This window comes from Lonchura striata, chromosome 9 (genome assembly GCF_050655825.1).
Source record: "Lonchura striata isolate lonStrDom1 chromosome 9, ASM5065582v1, whole genome shotgun sequence".
NCBI classification, from domain to species: Eukaryota; Metazoa; Chordata; class Aves; order Passeriformes; family Estrildidae; genus Lonchura; species Lonchura striata.
The window spans coordinates 10368893-10394274 of NC_140711.1; the positions used below are offsets into that span (position 1 = coordinate 10368893).

Sequence of the window (25382 nt, forward strand, 5' to 3'; positions counted from 1 at the left end):
CTGCTCTGCCTACTGCTGCAGCTCCCCCAGCCCCCTAGGGATGCCATGCAGATTTTGCTTTTCATCAGTGGTGTTGGAAAACCGCTGGACCTCTTTGTTTAGGATAGGAGGTCAAGGCTGCTCCCAGCTGAAATACTGCAGGAGAAAACAACACTAAAAAGAAGGAAGCTTCTTCCCAGTCCCAGCACCATGCTAAGAACCTTCTGTGCCAACTTTCCCGGGGCTGAGGAGAGTGAGCATCTCTATTTTGCTGGCTAAATTAGCAGCTAAGGGTATCAAAGGCTATCTGCAAAAGCTGTACCCCTGAAAAACCTAGAAAATATTCCCACCAGAGGCCTGGGAGTAAGAGATCTGGAGACACATCTTTAAAGGTTGGATCTCTCCTTAGCATTGCTCTCTTCTGCCATAAACACAAGTGAGAGTAGACAGGCAACAGGAGGATGCTGGGAAACACAGCCTGCTGCAAAACCTGCAGACAATCCAGCTGTTACCAGAAATGTAGATGGAATGGGAATATTTTTTTTCAAACCAAGTAAAATCGAATCCTAACAGTTTGTTTCCACAGCCCAGTCCCCTCTGTGGTGCATTAGCTCCAACCCCTTCCCTCCCTCACTGCCCCATCCATCTCCCGAGGTCTCTGTGGAGGAGCAGCACCACTCCTGTGCACAGGCTGCTCCCCATGCAGAGGCTTCAGGTTTCTCTCGTGTACCTGAAGGTCCTTCCTCCCCTGTCCTGCCTGGCTGCTGGGCTGGCTCAGCTGCCTCCCCCTGCCTCAGCCCCCTGCTCTGGTCAGCCTCCAGCTACAGCTTTTGGATTTGGATGCAAGTGCCAGTCCCACACAGACTAATGAGAACCAGGGCTCCTATACATTCCAAAGCATTTGGAAATCAAGGTGCTGCACTATTTGTCTAATTCTGAACACCTCAGTTATTGACTAAGGTATTTCCTTATTGCTGCCCTCGTGTTATTGGTAGTAGCTGTAAATTTCCTTCCTGCCCCCTTAGAATGGGGTGGTTCACTGCTCCCCACAGTGGCATCTGTCTTGCCTGTTGTCAGCTCCAACACTTTGCTGGGGATGCCCAGCACCAGGCACAAAAGACCCCTGGTTGGTCTGGTGGAAGACTCTGCAGCCCTGCAGGTGGTCCCTTGGGGCTGTCTCAGGGGTATTGCTGTTCCCGAGGGTGTCACAAGCTGCAACAAGCCAAAAGAGGTTTTTTATACTCCATACCCACAATGGGACGTTGCTCTGCAGTGAGGTCAGGTCCAAAAATTTTCCCTTATCTCTGACCAATAGCTGCATGCATGGAAAAGAGAGAAGAGAGAAACTCCCTTTTGCAAATGTTAGTGTGGTCTGCAAGAAATTCATAGGCTGACAAGATAAAATGAGAGTGTGCTTTTAATAGCAAAAATATGTTTTCTTTGGCCTTAATGCAACCCAGGGTTTTCTAGTGCTCAAACTTAAGCTAAAGAGATATTAATTATTTAAAAGGCATAAAAAGAGACCTGAAGAAATTATTTGTTCTTCCTCCTATTTAGTGTAAGGGTACTGCCAGGGCCCTGGTTCTGGGATCACACAGGGATTTTTCATCTGTTCTGAAAACATTATTCTTAATTTTCCCTTCATTTCCTTCCTGCTAATGACCTCCTTGGTGCACAAAGCCTTGGAGTTTATCCATGTTCTCTTACCAGGAGCACAGCTCTGGGTGAGCCCAGTCTGAAGTCCATTGCTCAGGCCCTGAAGACAAAAACTCACCATCAGAGCTGCAGCTGGAGCCCACCAAAAACCACTGCCAGAAGTTTCAGTTCTTTATCTGGTGTCAGGAGTGAGGTGTGGGCTAGAATTGCTCCCTTCCCAATACCAGGTAAATGCAGCTTGCCAGGAAGGTGCCACAAGGACCCATGTCCACTGGGATGACCTCCATCCCTGCTGTGCTGCCCGTGCCCCCAGACCCTGGTGCCCATGGCTGGTCATCCTGGTCACACCTCTGGTCCTGCTGATTAGAAATACAGGCAATTAATCTCCTGCTAAACTAACAGCAAATTCTTCCTGTCATGGCACAGGAACTGCTCCGAGGGATTGTCCTGGGAAATTAACAGCTGTAACAATTTCCAGAAGCCAGTGAGTGTACAGGCAGCTCCCAGGGCAGATGACTCAGTGGATTCATCTTGTGTTTGGTTCTCAGCTTCACAGCTCCTGACACCAGAGCCCCCAGAAGAACCATTTGCCTCAGCTTTTGCCCCACAGTTTCCTGGCTTTACACCTGGCATGAGACACACACCACTAGGAAGACACAGGGGAGTCAGTGCACAGGCCAGGGAGCAGCACCCCCTGAACAAACACCAGTAGTAAACTGGTGTTGGCTTCTGCCAGGATTTTACCATCACCACCATCTGTCTTCTAGTGGATATTTGCTGACTATGAAATTTAATGCTGTCTGCATTTTTTTTTCACAAGAGTTTGCACAAGCTGGGACTACTTTAACTCAATTCAAGAAACCCTAATCAAAACCGGAACCCAAATGGTCAGAAATCATTCAGATGATTCTTTTCTTATTCTCATTTTTCAGGATGTGTTGAATAAGATTTTCTTCACACATAACTAGTGTGGAAACGATGTAGATTTGGGGAGGAGCCCTTAGATAAAGCTGAGACATACTTCAAAAGACAGACTTTGCAAGAGAAAGGAGCTTAAGTCAGGCAGAATGATACAGGCAAAAGGGACATGTTCCTCAACTATCCCATGATTTTATAAGATGCTGCAAGTGAAGTTAGTTTTAAAAGCTGTCTGCAGCTGTTCTTCCTAAGGAATTTTCAAGAGAAATTAGTAGGGCTTCAACTTGATATTAACCCTTCATAAGGGTACTTACTTAATTTGTGCAAAACTTCATTTTTATTCATACTTTCAAGTGGAATATGAGTGGGTGATGAATGCTGGGGTCTTCTTTTCACCCAGTGGATCAAGTTTGTTATCTTTTATGACCCAGGTGTAGGATTACTACTAAGGCAAAATAATCTATACGTACCCTGTAACCCAGTTCCTCCGAGCTGCAGCAAACACCTTTGAGGTTGTTGTGGAATCCATCAGTGCTGCAAAGCCCCCAGTGGAACCTCACAACACTCACAGCCAACACAGCAGCAGCCCAGAAGAGCTACAGGGAAACAATGAAGAGTCATTTCCTGCTCTTAGCACTGGGCAGAAAAGCTCAGTCTTTACCTAGAGCCCAGCAGCAGCCCTGTCACACAGAGAACAAGGTGGGATGCCATTGCTTGATCCCACACCTTTCCAAGCAAGTCAGTGATGTTCTAGTTCCTACACTCTTCCAACCTGAGGTTTAGCACTTGCTGCTCACTTGCCCCATCCCCTACTGCCCAGCCAAGCAGCCCCACAGTGCAGAACAGGACTGCAGCCAGCTGAGAGTCCCAGGCCACATTCATGGGGGCAGAGGTGGTGGTTAAATACAGCTTACTGCTGTAATGCTCTGTAAGGGGGGAACACTCTGCAGAGGAGAAAGCAGAGCTGTGCTGCTGTCCTTAGCCAACACACTGAACTGTTCTTCTTCTGTCTTCCAAACCCATGTGTTTTCCCTTCATTTAAAATCACAATGCTTCCTTTGAGGCAGAGCTGATGACAGAAGGAGAACAATCTGCCCTGGCCATTTCTGTTGCAACCCTTGGAAAATATTTTGGCTGTCTCTAGGGCCACTGTGTATCTGTGTAATTAAGCCTGACTTACAAAACCTTAAGGTGGGCCATGGGTGATGGCTCAAGAATCCCTGGATTTTCCCATTTGTGAAAACTCCATTTGGCTTTGTCCCAAATCAGAATATAAAAGGTCATGGTTTTGCAACCTCCCTTGAAGCACGGGGCCTCAGAACATTCTTGGCTTAAACTTTCCTTGTGGGGAATCAGGCACATGTACCTGCTGAGATGAGCAGCTGTAGAATGGTTCAGAGCAGAGCACCTGCCCAGTGGCAGGGAATCACTCACAGGACACTGCTCAGCTACTGGGCTTGAGCCACAGCACTGGCCCAGAGCCACTGCTGGAAAAGCAAAGTATCAGCATTCCATCAACCTTTCCCACAGGAAACGTCTCCTCCTGATTTCCTTGATGGAGAATTGAATTCCCCAGTTCCTCTAAAGCAACTGCTGTACTTTTCTTACTTAAAACAAAACAAAACAAAACAAAACAAAACCCACTATGTTTTACCAAAGCATCTGTCTGTCTCAGGAAAGAGCGAGGGATAGTGAGGGCAACCTCCCAGCCAGCTCAATGTTCTGTACAGCCTCTGCCACCAAGAGACACAGGCTTTCCAGTCAGGATGAGTCTTTCCAGCCTGGTACACCACACCATGCTGCCTTACTGTCAGCAGAACCTTAACTGGGAAAAAGCACAGGAAACCTGTTACACAAGCACAGGTATATTTTGCTATACCAAGGAAGGTCCATGGCCACATTCAGAACATGAAAGGTACACAATTTTCTCAGAATTTGTATGAAAACTTGTAAACAGAAAAAAACCCAACCAACCAAAAAACAAAACAAAAAAAACCCCAGACACACCTAAAGAGAAAACCAAAAAAACCCAAAACCCTGAGTTTTGGTTCTTACTCACTTTGGTCACAAGAAACAAGATGTTTTCAGGCTGATAGAGAACTCAATAGCAAGCTCAGTTCAGTGTCAGCTGTAAGTCTGAAGTACAGACATAAGAATGTAAGTGCTATGGACAAGATCACCTCATATTTCTAGATTAGGTGATGACTTGAACTCAAATACCTGCCACAGTTAAAAGCAAATCTTTTGGAAAAATGGAAGGCTAAAGCAAGGGGATATGGTGCTTATTCAGTTAGTACAGACTGTGCTTTTAATAAATTAACTGACTTGTAAGAAAGATCAATTAAAAGGCTCTGTACACAACAACAGTTTAGGAAAAAAATTGAACAGAAATAAACTTTGGGGAAGAACTCTTACTTGTGAGTTGGACAAACCTTGACTATTTAACAGGTATGATGATGACTTCCAGAGATCAGTGATGGATGCTGAATCATTGGCATTTTGGCCAAAAAAGTGTTCTTACCAACAACTCTTCTGGGAAGCCAGGGCCTTTACACATCTATAAACCTGTGTGTTCTGCTACAGATACTGTCCTGCCAAGTGCATAGACAGGTAATTGCCAAACCTGCAATCACTCAGAACAAAATATGCACTTTGAAAAATGGTGATTTTAGGAGAAGTAACAAGGGATAACATAGTAAATATCTCCTTTGGCGTGTATGGCACCAATGCCATAGAGCCTAGAAGCTTATCTTCACACTGAGAGCAGGAGTTTGCATTTATAAAGGCATAATAGCAGAAAGCAAGAGCCTCACAGACATGTACTCCTGGGAGTGATGTGTGATGAAACCTGTGCTAGCCCAAGCACAGCACATGGAGCCTGCTCAGCCAGACTCTCTGGGACATTTCCTTGACCTGTGCCTAAAAGCTGAACATGCAGAACATCAGTTTTGCAATATGTTAGTTGTACTTATTAAATAACTTTCCGTAACACATACAGATATTATCTTCTGTCATGGCCTAAAAAACACTTTAAACAACAGTTTTCTCAAAAATCAAACAAAAATTTATATCAAGCTGAGAGATGATGACAGACTTCTGTAGAATTAAGCAATTTCTCTCAGCATTTTTGTGGGCTTAACTAAACTGAGAGATTACAAGCAGAAAGGAAAGAACCACCCCCAGATTTTCCACTAAAAAAATAGTGAGGAAACATTCTGAAAAAACTATAGAAGATAAACAACTATTAGACATGACGTACCATAGCCTTGATCTCCCATCAAGAACTGTTATCTCCATTCAAATCAACTGCTGATATGGTTTTCTTCTCACCCAGCAGCTCCAGATGTTTTTTCTGAACATTCCTGCTTACCAAAGGAGAGCATTCACAGGAGCAAAGGAGAACACAGTAAAAAAAAAAAAAATCCCAGTAAAACCTTTGGCTCTCTGAGCATCAAGAGAACAACCACAACTGCAGCATCCCTTCCAACAGCTCCTCAGTGCCAAGGCTGGCCCAGGCCAATCTCCTGGGAGGGCACAGCAGCTCCACACCACTACTGCCTGTCCCTACAACCAGACTTAGGACAAGCTAGGTAGGTACTGGCCCATCACTCACCCTCTGAGGGGAACAGAAGCAGGACAAGTATCACAGATAAGCAGGCTGCTTCTCCAGAGAAATTCAGGGAAGCTGCAGTGAGTCACTCCTAGTTACAGAGGGAAAAAAAAAAAACCACACAGAGGTATTAAGAAGTCAGATGGATTGATTGCACCATCTTCATAATGGGAATCTCGGATTAAAGCCCCCTCACCTGCTGCTTCAGGAGCAGTGTACAGCCCTGCAGACAGCACAGTTGGTTATTCTGAATGCACAGCATGTATGATTGATAGGAGCATAAACCTGAATCATGCTGGGTGCTGCTGTTAAAACAGTAGGGATAAAGTGTAGTCATCTGACACAGAAAACCACACTGTAAAATTAGAGATGAAGTCTGCCAGAATGGATTTAGTTATATTTATGAAGTGCCCACCAGTGATGTGGGTAGTGTAAAAAAAATTAAGCAATATACTTGATTGCTAGAGGAAGGACCAAAGATCAGCTGAAGTTCACAGAGGAGCTTGTGCCTTTTCACACAGACTACAGCCAAGGTGCTCATGGCATGCACACCCTGTACATAGGCTGGAACTTCTAATGGGCTTTTCTAACATATTATTATATCTTTTGGGGCATAAAAATGGTGTACTAGAATTCACATTGCTGACTGGACTTGAGAATCCTCACCAGATTTGTAGTTCTGACACAACCCCCACACTCAAGGTACCCTCACTACCTCTGCCCAGGGATGCACAGGGGAGAAATGCTGCCTCAAGCTTGCACAGCCCATTTCCCCAGCCATCCCCCAGCTTGTTGCCAAACATGGTAATAGAGATATTAGGATGCTTTTTAGCTTTTCTGTCACCTTTACTTGGTGACACAAGCTTGTGGATGTCTTTCATATTGCAGGCAGGGAATACTGTCACCTGAGATAAATCTCACTGCAAATGCTGCTTACACACAACACGTGATTCTGCAGGTTAATGCAGCAATTCTCCCTGAAAGTATGTCCATGGGACAGTGTCTTCACAGACTAATCCTGGCTAGGACATAAAAGCTGGTAACTCTCTAATGTAGCAAACTGTAAATCTATACATTCCAGGATATTTAACCTGAAATAGAGCAAAAAGAGGAAGTAAATGGCAGTATCTTATGCAGACAAGAAAAGTCATCTACACAGATTTTCTAAATGAGGCTGAGAAGTCTGACTTCTCTCTTAAGCCAGCAATAAAAAAGGAAACACTGAAGCTTTCAGTTATTAGCTGCTTGTTCCATGATCATGAAAGAGTTAAGTACCCAAAGCCTGCAGTTTTTCCAGGGTGTTTTGCATTTTTCAGGACTTAGACTGAGAGCCATTGAGCAGGTTACCACAGGCAAACCTCTCTCTAAGCAGAAGCCAGAGCCTGGGAGGCTTGGGCACTGCTGAGCCTGCTCCAGTGAGCTGGGACACAGCCAAGCCACACAGAAGAGGACAAGTCAGGTAACTTCTTACAGCAGCTGTTTTCTGCTTACTCTTATTCTGACTCCAGAGAAGCACATGAACCAAAAGGCACCAGTGAAGCACGTCTGAATGTGAGGGAGGTCAGGCAGGGAGAGGGAAGGGGGCAGAGGGAGCAGCCCCACAGAAGGGCTGAGTCACCTGGGGCTGGGATTAGGGTCAGCAGTAAAGAAGTGTAGGATGGGTTTGAGAAAGGCTTGGAACACAAATGCCCAGCCCTACTGCAGCCCAAGGACAACGTGCAGGGTGGGAGGGAGACAGCAGGGAGCTCCAGGGGAGAACAGTGCCCAAAGCAACATGGGCTCCCACTCCACCAGTGGCAGGTCTGGCCCTGCAGCAGCAGCATTTTAAGTTTCCTCTCATACCCAGAACATTTGATTCGTTATTTTCAATTAAAAACAAGAGAGCCACACTGGCTCTGTCAAGGACACTGCCCCTCTGCTTTTCTGCACAACACACTGAGCTGATTTAGAGGGTGAGAGAAACTGGGTTTGGAAACTCCAGTCTTCTGGGGGTTTGGCAGAATGACAATTTCCTGATGAGAGGGATGCATCTAATGCCCTTTCCTTGCTGTTCTCCTCAGCTCAGGCATCTGTAAGCATTTCTCTTCTGATGGTCTGGAAGTGACATATGGAAGAAATTAGATTTTAAGTAGACCGGACTCTGCTCAAGCACAAGATTGTTGGTAACCTGGATCAGAAGGGCCAGTTCTCTCTCTGACCCCTGTGAAGGAATATTCAACAGATAAACTTTAATAGGTAACAAAAACACATGGGATTAGCCAGCTTGGACAGTCATTTACCATCATTAATAATCTCTTCATCATCTGCTACTACAGTTATGCTGAATAACTGATGAGGATAAACTACTGTTGGAATACCTGTGCAAAAAAGGAATACATACCCAAATACTGGATGTATTTTGCTACTGATGATGTATTTATCAACCTGATTTTGCATGGTTCTGATTTCTGATTATGTACAATCCAAATGCCTAGACATATAATAGCAATTAGCAACTTGCACACAGCAAAAAAGAAAGGTGCTCCCAAGGGCTTCATGCCTGTCTCTGCTCTCTCTTTGAAGTGGTGAATGAGTTGCAAGTGGTGCTTGTTAAGAAAAATAGGCAGAGACTAGTACCTCTCCAAACTGTGAGTAGCATTGCACCACCCTGCCTTCTCCCTGTTTAGAGGAAAGATTCATTCTTTTCCCAGGGGAGCTATCTAGGCCAGCCCATGCTGCCCAGAGCAGGGCTGGGCAGTGAGGCAGGGGACAGGCTCTGAAATACTAAAATCAAAATTTAACCAGAAGACAAGTAGTCCTGTACTGGACAATTAGTGGTCCACAGGCCTGACCATGCTGATTGCAGCAGAATCTCTTCTCTTTCCAGGCAGCTGTTCTGCTGTATTCAAAGAAAGATGCTTTTCCATTCCCCATTATCTTGCTCTTTCCCATTCCCCATTATCTTGCTCTTTCCCAAGACAATCCTCTTCTGTCACACAGGAAGGACCCACCATGCCAAAACAGGGAGCACAAAAAGCATCAGTCTGAAGTCCCATCACAGCAGTGATTCTGAGAGATGCCCTGGCTGCACAGACTCAGCCATCTGCTGTGATATCTGCATGCAGTGAAGGCTCTCTCTGCTCTGCCAGCGAGCTCCAGATCCGTGAAGGATTCCTGTGGCAAAGCCTTGGCAAGTCAGAGACTATTCCCATTCATTTTCCTCTCTCCATAAATTGGCCAAAGCCACCTCCTGCAGCTCAGGCCTCAGCAGAGCTCCTGGGCAGGGGGATTATTTCTTCCCAGGATCCTACACACCCATAACCCTCAGCGCTCTTTCCATTTACAAGGTTTAAAACTCCAAAAGCAAGCAAGGATGAAAACCCAGCAGCAGCACATGATTTGGAATGGCTCATGCACATCTTTGTGTGCCTCTCTGCCACTGGAAATTTGTGGAGTTTGCTCAGAATTAGAATGCCAGTCAGGCCTTGGCCTCTACTTGAGTTGTTGAGGATGCAGAGGTATTCTGCCTCATGACAGAGTCTTACCTCTTTCTTCTTTCCCTCAGTAATTTATACAATTATGCCCCAAAAATACATGTTTTAGCATGAGAACAAGAGCAGATATCAAAATACTATTTAATAAAAGATTTAAATGAAACTGCTGACTTTCTACAACTCTAATTCCCTCCCTGCATTTAAAATTTAACCTGAAGCAGAATAATTATAGCTTTCTTTTTAATGATTTTGTGGAGAATTAAAGATATAGGTCAGTATCATGCAGTTGTGCAGGATACCCTTTCAATCAGACAGAAGAATTTAGTTGTGGCCTCACTCCATACCACCCCTGTGCTAGAAATTGGTGCAGCAAGGAGGAGGATGGCAAACTCACCACAGAGCAGCTGCGGGAAGGGAGAGGGAGATGCAGACACCCAAGAAACTTCTCACCATTTCAAAGCATGGTGCTGCTGTACCAGAGGATGTAATAAAGCAAGGTGGGTGTTTCACATTCCCTCCAGGGGTACCAGGGTGAATTTTCCCACTGTGACAGCATGAAGAAGCTCCAGCAGCAGCAGTGTTAAACACAAGTTTTCCAGGCTTATACACCATTACCTCTGGTGAAAGTAACACAACATGGACCTGGCAGCAATTAAAACCTTCCTTCCCAACTGCCCTTGGCCATCCTCAGGACCTCCCAGTGACTGTGCTTAGTGGCATATGCACAGCACAGACAACCCTGACATGCTGTGCTTTAAACTTGTTTATCTCACTGCAGGACCCTCCCTGCCTGGGCACCTTAGAGTGCACATTGTCAGGAAAAGAAGCACCTGGGAAGGAGTTCAGAGACAGGCACCTTTTAAAGGCATTTTCTTGACTATGCTTTAAAGAAACTCAAGCATTTCTTGGTCACCAGAGGAACCCAAGAGCAGGATGTGCATGGGTGCCAGGGCACAACAAGCATTTATTTTTAAATACATTGTAGGTTTTGTCTGTGTTTGGAGGAGGAGGCATGCCTAGCAGACAGCAGAACAAGAACCACACTGGGGAAAGAGAATAATGTTCAAATTAGGTGGGAGGAGAGGGAGAGGAGGAAAAATAATTGATTTTCTGAAGTCTGAAGGTGCTTGGCCCAGAAACTACAAGCCCGAGAACACAAAAACACTAATTATATTTTTAAATGCATATTTCGAAGTATTTGTCATTTCAAGTCACCCAACATATTTATATTAAACTGCTTTTCTTTTCTTGGAGACTTGGTCTTTAAAATGTTAATTGGTGACTAAATAATACCCTTAAGGAAACAGATTTGCTGGCATTTCTGGCTGGGTATGTTCAGATTATAGCTTTGAAAGGCTGGGGTCTTGGGGTGTTTTGTCTTTTTTCCTCTAAAAAGAAAGTAAAAAATAGCTTACAGTTTATTGCTGAAACTGTATTTCTTCCCACCCCCATTATAAAGAAAAAGAACAAGATTTGAAAGTTTGAGAGTTTGGCTTTTCAGTGACCAAGGCTGGAAGTATTTCAAAGGTTTCCAGCTTCAAAACTGTGGTGGTGCCCAAATACCATATTGACATAAGCTGCAGGTTCTGGCTTTCAAAAGAGTGGCTGCACTACTTGTCCCTTTGCTACAGGCAGCTACATTAATCCTTCTTACAAGGAGTTCACCAAGAAATGTGGTTTTATGGAATAATCTCACCTTAAATAGAGAAAGGACGGGAGATCTGACACAGGAAGATTTGTTGTGAGCTGCTCTTGGAACTGTCCAGATGAGGTGGAGGAGCAACTCTGGGGCAGGCAAAGATCCTGAGGCAAAAGCTGTTTCACCAACCAGAGCCTGGAAAACTTTTCTATCTAAAACTTTATTTTCTAATTTGTTATGACCTCTGCTAAATGGCAGTTAGATTTATGCACACCACAGCTCCTAATGCATTTTTGCAAGTGTAATTTACTCATTTTTCAGTTGACCTACTTCAAGTCAGGCCTGGTATTAAAGAAATAATTCAGAAGGCACTACAAGCTCTGTGCTATATGCTAAATGTTGCAATAATGAGTGATGCAGGGACCCCAGGCAGGTGCAAAGGAGAGCCCTTTATTGTTAAAACCCTTTTGGAGCACTTAGCTGGGTATCAGTTCACACAGTTTTCAGGCACAACAAGCCTAAGTCAAGCAAGCACCACACACCATGATTTGGACATGCAGCACATCTCTCAATCCCTATTCCAGCTCTCCCATAGTTCTCTTCTACTCAGCCTAAGCAACAGGCCAGGTCCATGTTACACATTCCCTTCCCTTTCTAAAGCCCCCTGAGAAGCAGGAAAGGGAAGCTTGACAGCATTCTAGTTTAATTCTTGATGGAGTTGCAGCCAAGCTGGCATGCAGGCAGCGGGCTCTGGTTGGTGGCCCTGTGCCTGGCCAGCTGCTCCCTCCCTGCTCTCAGGCCTCCCAGGTAGCTTCAGCCACAGCTGCCTTCTGCCTCCAAACCTCCCCTTTCCAGGTGCCTGTAAAACCTGTAATCAATCACCTTGAGATATTTTTTTTCCCCAAGCTAGATGTTTCCCTGGGGCTGAGTTTTTCAAGAAGGTTTTAATGGAAATGTTTGTGTCAGGAATAGGAAGGAAAAGGAAAAAAATCCTCATTTTGACTCAGTGAAAACCTGGCAGAAAGTTATCCAGATGTGGAGCAATGATTTGACATGATGGAAGGGTGGTGTCAGCAGCCTTCAGAGTGCCTGTATCCGCTGCAATTGGAGCATGTCCTGTGCCACTGCAGAGAGATACCCCATGGGACATGGGGAGAGACAGGGGTGAGGAGGAGAAATTAGGGATACAGAGATGAGAAGGAAAGCAGCACATCACAGGGATAACAGCTGGGATGAGGAGTTTGAGAGGAGCCACCACTACTGCAAATCTCCCCAAGGCCAGAGGCAGTTTTGGAATTGGCTGTCTCACAGCTGCCCACGGCACCTGGGGGAGGAGCACACACCTGACCCTGCAGAGGAAACACTGGGAGCCTTCTGCTGCTGGTGATTCCAGTCCTTGGAAGGATGGTGGGAAGAAACAAGATACACAGAGCATATGAACTGCATTTCTGACTGTGGGGCTGAGACTGTGCCTGAGCAACACCCTGGGAAGGGAAGGGGAGGGAAGTGAGGAGGCTCTGTGGAGCCTGGAGCTGGAGGAGAGCCTGCTGGAGCCTGCCGTGGAAACTCGGCTCAGGCTCTCCCGAGGCACAGGCTCTCTCTGGCTGCTGTCCGGCTGGCAGCAGAGCCTGGGATGGGAAGAGAAGCACAGAGCACGTGCTGCTCCCTCCCTGCTGGACTTTCCATCTGCACTGCCCGAGCTCTGCCCGTGCTTGGCATCGCCAGCGGCACAGACAAACTGGGAGCTTTGGAGCAGGGAGGGCAGCTTTGCCCAGCTGGAAGGATGTTCAAAATCCTCAGGCAAGCAGCCCAGCAGCGAGCAGGGGGAGAGGCCAGCCCTCTGTCATGGCTGTGTTCTCCTGCAAGCATGGCAAGGCCCTGCTGTCTGTGTCAGGCTTCACCATGAAGGTGATGGCAGGTCACGTTGGTGTCCTCCTGCACTTTGTCCATGGCCCTCAACCTCTATGGCATTTACAGGAGAACCAAACTGCCGGTGGGAGCTGAGGTCACAGCCTGCACGAGGTCCTAGGGCTGCCTCTGGTGCCAGGGTGTGCCCACAGCACTTCAGGGCTTTTATGCTGGGTGTGGAAATAATTTAATTAACAGACAGCTCCACACAGATTTACTGCGAGCACAGCCCAGTGCTGCCTACAAAAGCACCTCCCTGAACAGGACTGAATTCGGGGGATACCCCAGTGTAAATCTGGGAATCACTGGCCCTGAAGCATCAGGACAATCATTTGTAAAGAGGAGGGCTACAGGGAACTCCTGCCCACCAGAGTGCTGGTGGAGCGGTTTAAAATTCTTTCAACTCCTATAAAAAGTATTTAAAAATCACAATATTCAGACTCACCTTTACAGAAAAAAAAAAAAAAAAAGTCTAAAATGATTTTTGCAGCCCAGCATAAGGAATGGCAAAGCATGCACTGCAACTTTACAGGCACATATCAGCACTGTATTTCCAATAACTATTGTCCCAAAACCCTTTCAAAATTATAGGAGGTTTACAATAACACTGTGATCCTTCTAACTGCAGGAGGGTTCCTCCCAGCTTCCCTTCAGAGAGCTGAGAAAGAAATTATCCTCACAGAAAGATCATTACTGTGAGCTCACATAATCCCACTTTTAATCAAATGATAATTTAAGTGTAAGTTCCACTTCATGCATTTAGAAAAACACTGGTGTAATAAACACTCCCATTAAAGCCTCATCTTCAAAAAAGATCATTCCCACAGTTGCCATTTAACAAGGCAGGAAAAAGAAGCCAGTACAGTTCAGAATTTACACAGCTATTTAATCTCTTCCTCCAAAAAAAAAAGAGTTTTATGTAATACTAGAATCTCATATAGTAGTTACAGAGCCCAAAAGGGAAACTATAGCAGATAAAGCACACACAGATATTTAAGCCTGACTTTTTTCCTTCTGCAAGATAAACCTGTACCATGACTATTCTGTTCATAGTCTTCCTTGAACAATGTACTAACAAACAATTGCTTTGAAACCATAACTCCTGTGAAGTTTTAGGGATCTGCTTTACTCCATACTGACAAAAAATATAAAAATTGGAATATTGAAAGGAACATCAAGAGAGTTGAAATTCATTAGTAAGAAACTCACATCAAATGCAAGGAGAAAACTGAAATAAATGCCCTTGGAAGCCAGGCCACTGAACCCATAGCTCACGCAGGACACGCTCTTTGCTGCAGAGGCCACTTCATCAGCTGGTGTATCATAGCAGATATAATGAGCTGGCTCATTATTCTTGCTAAATTATGCATGCTGGATTGGGGAGGGAGGGGGTCAGGGAGGGTCAGGAGTGAAATCAGAAATAATTCTAGTTCATCATGTGCCAGATCACTGGAAAAGCTTTGGTAGCTGCTGCTGGCAGCAAGGCAGAGCACAGGCTGTGCAGGCAGGCATTCCCCATCACAGATATTTCCCTTTCACCTGTGACTGCCCTGCTGGTTAACAGTAGGGATGCATCAGAATGATGCATCAGTGTCTTCTACAATGAACTGGAGAAAGTCCTCTGTGTCAATCCCACCTTATCACAGTGATCCAGAACTGCCTGGCTTAATCAGGAATGAGAAAACGCTCTGGGGCCCAGCAGAGCAGGAGTTCTCCCCCAAAGCAGCAGGACTGCTGCCTGCACCCAGCTGGGCACCAGTGGGAGGAGGACTGAATTCACCTGTCATTTAGCATCTTCACATCAAAGTGTGTGAAGAAAAGGCACACAGGAAGGCTGGGATGGCTCCTCCTCTGCACAGCCATAGTGGAGTGTCAGGAAAGCTTCAAAGATGTGTGCTGGAGGGAAAAACACAACAACCCCATATATTTTATACATATATATGATGTTGCTCTGACTTATAAAAATGCATAAGTATTCAAACCCTTGACACAGCCTGACTGACAGGCTCTCACTTCCCAGCCATCCCTAGCTTTGTGCTGAGAGATGCAGGGATTGTCATACTGAACTGGATATTCCAGTTCCTCTGAATAACAGCCCAATATAGATTTCAAGGCATTTGCTTATTTTAATTCATATGCAAGTCCATCCCACAATGGAAATTCTTCCTTTTGGAGATGCTTATCTGGTGACTGGGTGTTTAGTCTTAAAAGGCCTGAGTCCCAGAGGAGCTGTTCCCAAATGTCTGGGATGCCATGGCTCCCAGCAGACCACCCAGCAGAGGCAGGCACCCCAGGTGCTGTCAGCAGGCTGGGTGGCAGGCCACAGGAGCTGCTGGAAAGCCATTTGGTGACTTACCACCCCTCTTCCCAGCCCCACACGGTGCTGGCACGCTGTTTGCTAGCAGACCTGGCAGCAGAACTGCAGAAGGTGCTGGCAGAGATGGAGCCACCAACACTGGCAAAGCAGCCCTGCACCCCGGGCTGCTGCCATGGCAGGGGTGGCCATGGACCAGCCCCAGCAGGAGCTCACTCCGGGCCTGGGAATTCTGCCAGCAGCCCCGAGCTCTGCTCACCCTTGGGCATCTGTGACAGCAGCTAAGTGCTCCTTATCAGCGCTGGGAAGATAGCAGGATGACAGCAGAATAACAAAAGCCCTGAGACGTGATTTATGGAGAAAAAAATAAACTTAGTATTAGTTTCCAGTGGCATTTCAGTTTGAGAGGCCAGCCAAAACTTCATTTTAAAAAAAAAAAAAATCTACTTCACTGAAATACTCTTTCCTACAGGGATTTATCTGTGTTGTGCTTAGGCAGTGCTGTAACAATAAACAGGCATCCTTGCCTTAAGGGACTGCAGATACTGCTAAAGCAGGCAACATTTTAAACCTGCAATAACCTTTCATTAATTGCAGAAGTCAAGCCAGACAGCCCAAACAGGCATAAAGCTGGGAGAGCACTTCAAGGAAGAGTGACACAGCATGGGCTTTTACCCAGGCACTGCTGCCAACTGGCTTAGAGAGAAACTTTACATCACCCTAAAGCCCAGAAACTGCCTTCAAAAAACTAACTGGTTCCTCAAATGCCCATACAGTTAATGGTTTGTGAACTGAAGCCTATGTGTGATTTCCCAGCCTCCCCAACAAAAGGTGGGGACCAAGAGGTGGAGATGCAGCCCCCGACACAGGGACAAATATTTCTGCACTGAGCCCCAGGGAATGCTTGGGGGGAACTGTTTAAGAGGAAGAGGTTCCTCTAGCCCACAGCACCTGCTAAGAAGTGGTAACATTATGCCAGGGGGCAAGAAGGTAAATGACTCTTTCTAATCAGTCCTCCCCCTCCCCTGAGAACTGAGGTTAGCAGAGAACTGGGGCATGGTGGGGAAGCTGCTCAGCTTTGCTCCTTAGTTGCTCGTTGCTTTTCACTGATAAAGATCAATGGTAGCTCACTCTGCATCAGCCCTGTTATGGGGTTACTAATAGCTCCAGTATAGCCACTGGAATATTTTAAGTGGGTTGGAAAGGGATCAAAAGTCTCTAAGTAGGGTGATCCAAACAGTGGCATTGAATGCAGGTGCTTTTTGACAGAGCCCAGGAGCAAGGCCCTGTGGCTGGGAGGAGACCTGGGCTCCCTTCAGGGGCCATGCAGCAGCACTGGGTGAGACCAGGCACAAAATCCAGCCCGCTCCAAGCTTCCTTCCCAAAGCCTTTGTGGGGCTGTGAACCAAGGCCCTTTCACCTGGCTCACATACTAGAGGGGCTCAGGCAGTTAACTGTAAACCTAGTCAATTTTTAGAGTTATTGTTTATGAGCTAAAAGGATTTAATCTGAAGTCCTACATTTTTGGGGTTTTTAAAAAAAATTAAATTGAGAGCAGCCTCCCCCCAGCCTGATCCACAACACTTTCCTCGGTGATGCTCAGTTGAAAGGATCTGGAACTCATCACCATACCATCTGCCTCTCTCTGCGAGGTGATCAATCATCCTGAAAGTTTAAACACCCACAGTGCCTCATCTATTACAGTGTTCAAATCCACCTATTTTAAACAGTGAAAGGGAGGACATGCTGTCCCCTCATGTCACAGCAGTCAAGCCCCAGCTTCCACATCTGCCAAGCTATAAAACCCCAATGTTTCCTGGTTTTTACAGTCAGTAGTAAGACAGGGAATCTCCTTAGGATGGATGGGCAGACAGAGATGGAGAGCTGTGTGTTGACACTACCCTTTAACAGGGCTGCAGGAGCATCCCAATACAGGCCTGAGGAGGGATGAGCACTCCCCAAACCCACCTTCCCTCTGCCCACAGGCAGAAATTTTGCCTCATCCTACTGTGATCAGCTCTGGAGGTGCACAAAGGGCTCCTTCTCCATAGGACACAGGTAAATTCAGAAGCCAGTGAAACCAAACAGGTACTGATTGGCTCCATTCCCCTCTTCTAGGAGCAGGTACAAGCCTGGGCCAGATCTGCCAGCTTTATCCATCCCAAAGGAACAGTGATCAATCTACAGAAAAAGTATGTGGAAACTCATTTTCCTTGTCTGTCTGCAGGCTTTGGAATTGCACAAGGTGGGTGTTTTGGTCCAGATGAAATCACTGCCTGAGAACAGGAGTGGCCCCCAATGCTGCTGAAGTTGGCTTTGCCCTGCGTGGCTCAGGGCACAGGCTGGGTGTTGCCAAGGGAGGTGGCAGAGACCACAATTCTGGTCCCCCTTGGGTCCCCCTGTCCTGTACAGCACCTTGTGTCTGAGAGGCATCACTGCAGGTGGGGCAGTACAGAGACCAAGGAACCCAGAAGAGCTTGCCACGAGAGCAGCAGCCAGCCTTGTAATCCTGCTGGCATCTCTGCCAACAGCAGCACATTGCTTCTGTGCTTTGGACTGGGGACACAGCGTGCAGGACACCAGTGCAGGCACTGCTGTGTGAAACACCGGGGGAACTGGTACAAAGCATTTACTGTCATGTCTGCTCCTACAGATGAGTAGGCAGACTATTAACAGAGATCAGTTCAATGCAGAGCTTCTTGTAATGACCCAGATGACACATGCTGTTATCCCTGGCTTAGAACAAGTCCTGATCAAATCGTCTCTGTCCAGATTGGCAACAAATTGTTTGTTTTCTTAAACAAGAACACCAGGTAGTCCACAAGTTCATGATTCATTCTTCACCACGAAGATCTCCACCCACCCCAGGTTCATCTAACAGACAGCTACTGATTGACCAGCAGAAACCTTTTCCTTAGCTTACCTGGAGACACCAGCCAGCTTCATTGTGCTGATCTTCATCTACAAAGAGAAACAGCTGGAGCAGCTGAGGGTTCTGTTCTTTGTTTCAGGGTTCCAGCTCTCCTGTGCTGGAAATGAGCTGTAGCTATGCAGGCTGCAATTCTAGAAAACAGGTGGAGCACCTCTAAAAAGCACCCCCAGATTGTCTCTATTGGCAATTAATAGGAGAGGGAGGGATTTATGGCACTGTTATAGAGTGCATATGCAGAGTTTCCAGGCACACTTGCAGACAAGCCTTCCCTAACTCCCACAAGCCTTGTGATAGGGACAAAAGAAGAAAATGGAGTGGTCAGGGGAGGAAGTAGAATAAAGTTGAAATATGTGAGGATTTTCTAGATGAGCATGTGATTTGGGCATTGAAGTCTTGTACTAAAACATCCTGGCTTTTCAGTGAAGACATCCAAGAGGCACCTGCACATTGAACAATTGCAAAAGGGACACCAAGCCATACTGTCACTTCAGAGAGGCCACAGTAGGAACCATGGGATCCATGAAAACAGAATAAATCTGACAGGTTACCTACATTTATGGATTGAAAGAGAAATTTGCCTGACAAACTCTGCACCCAAGCCAGGTTGTGTTGTTCTGCTGTGTTCTGACTACAGGGCAACTGAGGCATGAAATGCAGTGTCCATCCCAGACCTTTTGAGCCTCCATACAGCTGAGGTTCTCTCAGTCCTGGCCATTGGACAGACCAGACCAGAACAGAGATGAATCCAAGCCTGGGTGTGAATCCCCCTTCAGAGCCACTTTACCTGGCAGAGCATTGCTGAGTAGAAAAGGATTTCCAGAAACACTCACCTGAGTAGTAACTCTGTCACTGGGAGCCAAAGGTGGCAATTGTGCCTGTGCCACTGACCAGTCTGCCCTGTTATTCTCAGTTACAAATAACAAGGACAGTCCACAAGACCTGCTGCCTCTCAGGACTTCACCCACAGACCCATGGAACTTGTTTGAAGACAGGTTTCATGAAGAAAAAGTCTTTTCTGAGCTAACAAAGCCACATGAGGATAAACCAAGACTGATAATTGGAAACTGTGGCAAATGATCGCAAAATTAAACATGCAGTTTAAGTGTGTGCTTTGGGAAAGAACACAAAGGGCCAAAATTTAATTTTCCTTAAGTCAGCACACAAAATAATTGGCTAATGACTGAGACACAGTGGAGCCCACTGAGATTTCTCTGAAAAAGAGAGGGAGAAAAATGTATTCAAGATGTAAGACAAGTAGTTTGAGCTAAGGTGTTTTAAGTGTCTCCTTCCCCATCCCCAGATTTCACTCCAGTGTCACTCACGGTGCTGGGTTTTTACCAATGTCTACCTCTGACACATTTTCAAAGCCCAGAAGTGAACAGCATTCAAAACACAGTGCAAGCTGCTTGAAACAGCTTTCCAATATTTATACAAACAACCTCAGGGCTTTGAAAACATTTCAAAGCTCCCATGTCCCACAGAGACCCTCCATCAGAGGCGTGAGCTCTGGCTTTGGCCCGCAGCACAGGAAAAGGCTGAGCTGGTGAAGCAGAGGTTAGTCACATCTGCCTGAACATCTGGTGACCATCAGCAGGGCGCAGCGCTCTGAGGTGGGCGGTGGTGATCCTGGCCCTGAACTGCTGCCATCTCTTACTAATGGACAACGTACAAGCTTGTCATCTGCAGGGCTGTTTGTTGGATTCTCTGACTGTTTCCATGGGTTTCCTTTCCCAATACCCATGTTGCAGGAGAAGAGGTAATCACATCCAGCAGACACCTCCCCAGACACCCAGTGCATACACGGCTCTGTCAGCAGCAGTGGCACTGCCATCCACCCTGCAGGGACAGCTCCACCTCGGGCTGGGAACCCTCTGCTGCTGATCCTGGGCCAGTCCAGGCTATTTGCAGCACTCTCATATCAGCTCCGTGGTATTAAAAAGTTCCAATCACAGTGAAATGCTTATGGAGTTTGCAATTATAAAGAAAAGGTAGGCTGGCATTTGCATGTTTGACTCTGGCAGCAGGGAGTCCCTCTCACCCCTTGAAACCCAGCCATTTTTGTCAGAAGTGCTTTCTTTGAGGCAGTCACGCTGGAAAATCGTTGGCCAGAAATGTGTGAATTAGTCAGGAGCTCTGTGAGTAACAGGAAGGGAGGTCTCACAATCAGATGAGGCTGCCTCGTCACTCAGGCTGCAGGGCTCCATGGAAAATGGAAATGGCATTATTCATCCTGCCACTCACTGGAGGTGCCCACTTCCCCTGCAAAGCTGTGGGGCGGGGGGGTGTGACCTCTGGGACATGTCTGGGCACTGCCCAGGCTGGGGACACCATGAATATTGCCATGGGCCAAATGGGGAACAGGAGCTGTCCTCATGCTGTGTCACCATACATTCACAATGCACGTAGGAAAAGGAGATTTCTCATCCTGAGAGAGAGAGAGAAAGAGAGAGGGAGAGGAGATTATTTAATGCAGCTGCATGGGGTGACAGCCCCAAAACCCAGCTGTTCTCAATAAGAAAGCAACCCTGCCAGGGGGCACTGCAAACGTCGTGGCCTGTCATGGGCTCCAGCCAGCTCAGCCTGTGTCAGCACTGCTGCAGAGCAGAGAGCAGCACACGGCACTGGATCCTCAGCTGCGGAGAGCCTGCAGATCCCAGCAGAGCCCTCCATCAGACCTCTCTGGGGAACTGCATGGTGCAGGCCCCACCACACAGACCAGAAGAGCCAACCATACCCAAACCTCAGAGGCGAGGCACCTGAGGTAGACCTGTGTCTCTGAAGAGCCTTGCTGGGCACATCAGGCTCCTTCACACCCTTTGTACTGAGCCTGAAGGGATTCAGAGAAGAAATACTTGAACACATACTTTCCTGAATCAAGGTCCCAGCTCCAGATTGTTTCTCTGTGTTCAAACAACCAGGTTAATAAATCAAAATAAGTTCTCGGAAGAGTCATGTTCAAAAAGGATTAAAAACATCAGTGTTTTTGCCAGAAATAGTAGGCTCAGATACAGGGTTTGACCCCTCTTCTGCTGAACACATAGAAAACATCTGCTTTGTCAAGCAAAACTATGGAGTAAACTGGATCAAGATGATCCTGACCACGTTTGTAGGTTCTGAAATCCTTTATTCAGCTGGATAACAAGCTAAATCATATCTAAGTGTTATAAAGTTGGGATATGCATCTATTTATCAGGGAGCTTTTATGCTTCTAGGTAACAAAGCAATCTACAAAATGTTTAAAAGAGCACAAGACATAGAAGCATTTCCACAGCACAGTATGAGGCTCTCCATTGTTTGTTAGATTTAATGCACAAATACAATAAAAAAAAAAGGAAGTCATGCTGACAAACTAGCAAGTTTATGCCTGTTCAGCACTAGACACTAAAATTCAAGTATTCACCCATCCCAGAGCAATATCACCAGCAAGTCACTGCCCCATTAAATGCAGAACTTCACAAACATAGCAGAAGACCCAATTCTTCCCAAAAGAAGTCACACTGACAAAAGCACATTGGGGCTTGGCCAAATTAGGCAAAAAGGTCATCAATCCCAAATCCCACTGAAACCAGGTACCTCTACCCAAGGTTCTCTTCACCACTGCCTTTGCCCTAAGTCATCAAATATTGCATAAAATCTGACTTGGAGGTACTGACCTCAGTGGGCTAAGAGAAGCAGTATTTGTTTACCTTCTGCATTACCCAGAGGAGGATTTAGAACGATGTCTCACGTCACGTTTCCCTGGCTCGCTGTGAGCTGCCTGCACGGATGGCATGGCCCATTCCGGGGCAGACCCTGCTGCTCTCCCGGGAGCTCCCCGCCCCGCTGGGAGGAGCCCCGGCTGAGCGGGCAGCAGAGCCTTCTGCAAGATGCTGGGCTCCGTTCAGCTGAGATTGTGCCTCTAAGATCTTATCACCCTGGGAAACACTCTCGGAAGAGATTTAAACAAACACGGTCACACAGAGCAGGGCAGAACGTTAGAGCTAAAAGTGCAGGCGTTAGAATAACCCCGCAATGCCTGGTTTCTCCCCGGGCACAGAGCCTGCAGGGTGAACCCTGCTCCTGAGTCCTGCAGAGCACGGGTGGCCTGACAGCCAGCCAGACCAGCTAAGGGCGTGGGGAAAAGAAAGGGTGGCTTCAGGCTATCACTGACAGCTCCTAATTTGAGTGATTATTTACACAACCAGCGATCTCCTGGACTCACCTTCCTTTTGGTACTGTGATGACACAGGCTAAGCCACTTTGAAATGATATGAGGTACTCCCATGTTTTAACTGGAACACTAGCATAACTGTTTAGCTCTTGGCTTCCATTACTCAGTCAGGAGCACTTCTTACAGCACTGGGCCACCTTCCAGGCATAACATCTACCAAAGGTACTGAGTATGTCCTAGTTTTTCTCAGAAAACAGCCCAGAGCAAAGTGACTGCAATACAGCAAGTGCAGAAGAGAAGAACCAGCAGTGAGGAGGTCAAATACGAATTAAAACCAAACTGGGAAAAGAGCAAACCAAAACTGCCTAATCTCTGACCCCAGGAGAAGATTATTGCGAGCAACAAAGAAATTCGGTTCCAGTCATGCTTTGCAGAACCAGCAGTACACAATTCTGCAGGGCAGCACGTGAGCAGGGCCAGCCTCAATGTTTCCAACACCCTGTGCTGCCGGTCCAGCAGCTGTTTTCTGTCACTGACAGGAGCCTGGGAATGAGCACTCCCCACCTGCACACTCAGAAGGGAACCCGTGGGTGGGTGTGGGGCTTCCTCAGCACCAGAGCACCTGAAGGATGAGGCAAACCTACTGCAGGTGTGTGACTTCTGAAAGGCAGCACCAAGCACACCTTGGCTGACTGATGGGAGATGAGCACAGCAAAGCACCCTCAGGATCTGGAATCCAAGGCACTGCACAGTGCACAAGAGGAACAGCCACTTCTTGACTAGGGGAAGGGTGGAAACTGAATGCTGTTAAGAACTTAATTTCCAAGTACAATCAATGCTTCTGCAAAGTAGGACCATCCTCTCCCCAAGATCTTCCAGCAGCCTGTAGTAGTAAGCACCTCCAAAAACAGAGGGACAAAAAAACCCAGTAGTAGTTCAATTAATGCAAACATATAAGGAAAATGGAAATAAAAAGTGTAATTAATTATTTCTGTTCCCACTATGCACATCCCTCCAAGATACCCCGTTGTCTGTGAGTGCCTAGATTCACCAAAAAGGACCTTGATTTTAATCTAGCTGACCTCTCAACTCCTACTTCAGATGGAAGAAAGATGCACTGAATATCTCATCATTGTTCCAAGCAAGAACTATGCCTTCACTGCCATCCAAAAGCCCCTTCTCCACCTGCAAATGCTAAGGCTTCCTTCCCTTCCACCCACCACTGACAAGCCTCCACAGAGCCATTCTCAGCCCCCAACATCTCCAAATAAAGGCATTGTCATTGTCTCAACACATCCCTGACAAAGAGGAATTCTAAAAACTGAATCAGGGAGTGATGGTGCTGCATAAGAAGACAGAATCCAGCCTGAGTATCTGAGACCACTGCAGTTTGTACATATGCCATAACTCTGAACTCTGCATTCATCGTCTTCCTACTTGTTCTTATCTTTCTTTCTAAACAATAATGGTTTGTTGTTTTGTTTTTTGTTTTTCGTTTTTTTTTTTTTTTCAAATATTAGAAAGGGTTCCAACCTCTGGATGCCTGTTCAGGTGTAGAGTTTTGGCGTGCTGCTGAATTTATGTTAAGCCAGCTCATTACCACTGAACAATGGTCTGTGAATTGGCTATTGCTCAAAGAAATCACTTATCAAGGCCATGCCCAACAAAAATAAACTGTTAGTGCAAAGTTTTGAAGTGTATGAAAGAAGGATAAAGGAAGAAGGATAAAGGAAGAAGGATGTTGTTGCTTTTAATCTGTAAGATTAGGAGATGAGAGATCTGGTTTTTATTAAAGGGAGTCTCCCTCTGATGTTAGGCAAGCTATACAAAATCCCTGTATTTTAATTTCCTTCTGAATAAAATGAGAATAATACTATTTTCCTACCCAGTGGAGAGGTTTGGACAATTCCAGCGCTAATGCTCTCGATGCCAACCACCAAAATGCGAAGCGTGAGGTGAAAGAAAGAAACAACTCAGCCAACCACATCTGATTGACTGAATTTTTAAACTCGAATGAATTGACTTTCATCCAACTTCCAAAATCCAAACCAACTACACACGATTAGGCTAAGAATAAGCACGAGAAATGACACTCCACAGGGTAATTTTCTGGAGAGGGGCTGGGACGAGAGCAGCTCCTCAGCCGTGACGGGGCAGCCGTGCCTGTGACAATCCCGTTAACGTGAGACAATCCCATTAACTGGAGCCGGGCTCGCTGCTCGCCCGCCAGCCCCACTGCCATCAGCACGGCCCGATGGCTGCTGAGGCACAAACCGGGGCTGTGCAGCCCAGAGCAGCCCCACGGCCCCCGGCTGCCGCCCTGCTCTGGGGCAGGCTGGTGAGTGCAGCCCAGAGCAGCCCCACAGTCCCCGGCTTCCACCCTGCTCTGGGGCAGGCCGGTCTGTGCAGCCCAGGGCAGCCCCACAGTCCCCGGCTGCCGCCCTGCTCTGGGGCAGGCTGGTGAGTGCAGAGCAGCCCCACAGTCCCTGGCTGCCGCCCTGCTCTGGGGCAGGCTGGTGAGTGCAGCCCAGGGCAGCCCCACAGTCTCTGGCTGCCGCCCTGCTCTGGGGCAGGCTGGTGAGTGCAGCCCAGGGCAGCCCCACAGTCTCTGGCTGCCGCCCTGCTCTGGGGCAGGCTGGTGAGTGCAGCCCAGGGCAGCCCCACAGTCTCTGGCTGCCGCCCTGCTCTGGGGCAGGCTGGTGTGTGCAGCCCAGGGCAGCCCCACAGTCTCTGGCTGCCGCCCTGCTCTGGGGCAGGCTGGTGAGTGCAGCCCAGGGCAGCCCCACGGCCCCTGGCTGCTGCC

At 47.0% G+C, this 25382-nt stretch overlaps 1 long non-coding RNA gene across 2 annotated transcripts in view; it reads right to left on the reverse strand.

Moving 5' to 3' along the window:
• The window catches only part of LOC110483649 (uncharacterized), a 56081-nt gene extending 31187 nt beyond the window's left edge, over positions 1-24894 (reverse strand). Inside the window, exon 1 of one of the 2 annotated variants that reach the window (XR_014957312.1) lies at positions 1-24893. This is a non-coding gene — a long non-coding RNA (uncharacterized LOC110483649). The other variant, XR_014957313.1, reaches the window with a different exon arrangement.
• Between the last annotated feature and the right edge of the window lie 488 nt (positions 24895-25382).